Raw genomic sequence first — 3,890 nt, forward strand, 5'->3', positions numbered from 1 at the left:
ATGTTATGCAGTGGGAAACTGGTAGGGAGGAATTGCAAAAAGCAGCTAATAAGAGGGCGGAAGTTCATGTCAAAATAGGTCTCTGTTTATAGCTGCTTTAACTTCCATTGATTTAGAGTCCCTTAGACACTCCTACCAACGTATAATTTGCAATGCCATAGATGTCACCTTTGGATTTGGCCCAGTAGGTAACTTTCTAACAGGGTCACGGGTTTCTCTGTTGTATGAAAATGCATGGGGGTACAGCAAATCTTAGCACAGAACACATGCTTTTCACACTGTTACGTTTCTGAAAGGCAGCCCTGAGGAGAATGTCTCTGATGGAAAAAGCTAAATAATCCACTCTACGTATGCCGATACTGCCTGAACTGCTGTTCCTCCCATTTCTCCTTGGAACACGGATGAAATCAGTTATTCTGGCTTTCTACCTACCAGGGAAATTATAATGAACTAACTAAAAGGGATCCAAACGTTGCCTGCTGCCCCAAGCAGGACACACGGGTCCCAGCATTTCAGACATCATGCCTGCTGCCACTGCTTTGCAATACTCTACACCGACCAGTGGGATCTTGGTCTTTAAGGCAGCCACAAAGTGCTCAGCAATCACAGCATTCCTGACTCCATGCTGCAGAATTTACCGGTCAGTGGGATGTGATGAAAGCAACTATGCAACTGGCGACTTTAGTTTTGTGATTTTGAAAATAAAGGAAAAAACAAATTGCAGTTGGAATTTAGTTCCTATTCCCAGTTCTGTCCCTTTCATTACCATTGTGGGTCTTTTCCACAATTAACTTCACAATAATCTCATCTTCATTAGCTCTCCAGGCTATCTAAGTTTTTTAATAGCTACAGTGACAAAAACAAAGACACAACCAGCCTGCCTCAGGGAGATGACAGTCTGGCATTTTAAACAATTTGACCACACACTGCACATATTTCCTATAGAGCTACTTAAGAGTGTGAACAGAAAGGATAATTTTTCTGTGCCACCTTCTCATAATCAGTTGTTTAAATTATCTTTCTTTTATTATGATTTTTTTGTTTAATCTTGAGATTGATTTTACATGAAAACCTGTCACTACCCTTTTAGCAGTAAGCAATATATGAGGGTTTGTTTTAATAATTATTGTAGTCCCCTAGACTATCTTAAGCACTGACAATAGTCTTGTTCTGATGAAATATAACCAAAGATTGATGATAGAGTTGGCAACCTCATGTCTTACGTTCCAGGTAGGCGAGGTGCTGTCGTTTTGATTACAAATGTGGCACTGGAGTTGAGTGTACCTTATCACCATAATAAATACTGTGTCCATGTTTCCACTGAGAAACATTTCTTTTGGGGTTTATTCTTTAACTTGATCATAAGCATCTGCTTGAAGTTTGGTGGAGAAGTTGAAGGGAACATGATTTTAAAGAAATAATAAAACATTTTAGCTTCTTTAAACTACAAGAGTATTAAGGAAACAGAAGTTAAGCAGTTTATGAAGCTTAAATTTTTATAACTGTTCTGGAGTATTGGTATAATATTTAAAGTTCTTCTTTCAGTGTATGTTTCTGTAAATGCATAACAATACCTGCTTAAATTCAAATTTACCCAGGAGACCAGAACATCTCTGAATTGCTCGTCTGCTTTATCATGCAAATTTTTTATTTATCCTACAAACATTCTTAGGGATAAATAATATACAGTTTAAAATTATATATTATACTTTAAATATGTGTGCAATCTTAGAGAGAATAAAGACTGTGGATTAGGTTTTCTGGGCCAGTGTAAACTGAGAGACTTCATTCACTACAATAACGTTTTTTCAGATGTACAGTGGTATCTCTAAGATAGGACTGTGGATTCTTTACAGATTATGGCCTGAGATAGACATGTTCATTATATCCTTTCTAGGATGCAATTTATGGATATGCATTGAATTTAGTCTAAAAATGCTGCATTAAAACTTGGTGTTCTTAATAGGCCTTAGCCTCAGAAACAACTGGAGCTGTAACCAACAGCTGTGTCTGCTGCCCAACACAATTTTACACACAGGGATATCTCCTGAGACAAGGAGATTCCTTGCTAGGAGCCTCGGGATGACCCACCTACAGCCTCTTTGCACCGAGTGGCACAGGGGAGAGATAATGCAACGAAATGCTACCTGAAGGTCGGGTTTTGGCATGGAAACCTCCCTTAGCGTTTGTTCTCTTCACTCAATGTAGTCATTTCCTGAGATGCTTGCTGCTGTAGATGTCTGGAATTAGCTATTCTGCTGCTGGATCTCCTGCTTTCACCTTTGCACATAAAGATAGGAAACTTTTTTTTTTGCTGAAGAGGTATCATTTATTTCTTTAAGTTATTAAGACATACATTTTTTTGTTACCAGATCTCATTTAAACATTGCATTGGTGAATGCAATCGTATGTGTGCCAATTTGTGACTTTATTTCTTCCTGGACATCCTTGCCCTCTGACCCAACTTGCATCAGGTTGGGGGGTTTTTTTGGCATTTGTAAAATGATTCATCTTTTTGCTTCTTCACTTTCTAACCCGATATCTGACCTGGGAGATGCTGGGATTCTTGTTAGCTTTGGGTCTGTTTTTATTTTTTATTTTTAACGGTTATTAACTCCTTTTGTGACACTGGCCAATGTTGCACACTTCCTCTGGTTGTTACTTGAGCTGCCTCTCAACTACTAGATATTATTATTAACTATTAGATAAGGGGAGGCTTCTTTGTTTCTTATCACTGGCTGGTATAGAAAAAGATTACAAAGGATTTACTAAACAAGCTGCCCACTGGCTGAGAATTTAGCTGACAGCCATGATGTTCATGATGATCAGAGATGAACTCAAGAGGAGCCTGTGAAGTTTCCTTTTAAAATCTATGATTATTTTTGGCCCCTTGGTACTACTTTCTCTTTACAGTGAAGATATGGCCAGCTCAGGATCCGCAGGTCAACATCTAGCCTGGCCTTCTTTTACTTTGCCTTTGACTCAACCTTCCTAGCAACTCAAGGCATCATTTCTTCCTTTCCTATTTAATTTCTCTTCTGTTGAGAGGAATTAAAAGTTTTGGTATAGTATTTGTGGCTGATACTATCCAAACACAAGAAAAACTGCCTACTTTCCTGAGATTCAAATGGGTGGTAAAGAGGTTGTTGCTGCACAGGTTAATGATTGAGCTTCATCAGTTCTTAGCACATTCAATTTCAAATTAAAACCATTTGCCACCAATGTCTCTCAGTGAATGAAAAGATCGAAGAGATCTGCTTGAACTCTTTACATAGATGATATGAGCATTCATTTGTTGTCTTGCCTATCAGGTCTACATTAAAAGAAAGACTATGAATTGGTTATGAGATTAAATGTTATTTTCATATTCGGGAAGCAGAGCAGATATTATACAAAAGAAGAAAGGACACATTTTATATTTGACCATTAGGTCAAAGGACATTAACCAAAAAAGAGTGAATCTGTATAATTAATCCCCACTATCATAAATAGGTTTAAACAAAAGTAATGTAAGAGAATTCATAAGCAATTGAAAGTAAAGTTCTACATTTCCTTCTCCTAGTAATAATACAATTAATTTAAAAGTCTAGATCTCATCAGCAACTCTATAACAATCATTTGGGGAAAATTGTATATATTCGTTCTGACCATGCAAAAAATTTAAGACCAGATTTTATTTAACACTCCAGTACCAACTTCAGGACAATGCATACATATCGTAATATGCCCTATTAAATGAGACCTATTAAATAAAACCCTGAGGGCTGCAGGTTCTCCTTGGATTTTGTACCACTCAAGTGACCAAGAATAAGCTATATATCATAGAATCATTGAACATCTCGAGTTGGAAGGGACCCATAAGGATCACTGAGTCCAACTCCCTGGAATTT

This window comes from Pygoscelis adeliae, unplaced genomic scaffold, assembly GCF_000699105.1.
Source record: "Pygoscelis adeliae isolate BGI_AS28 unplaced genomic scaffold, ASM69910v1 Scaffold18, whole genome shotgun sequence".
NCBI classification, from domain to species: Eukaryota; Metazoa; Chordata; class Aves; order Sphenisciformes; family Spheniscidae; genus Pygoscelis; species Pygoscelis adeliae.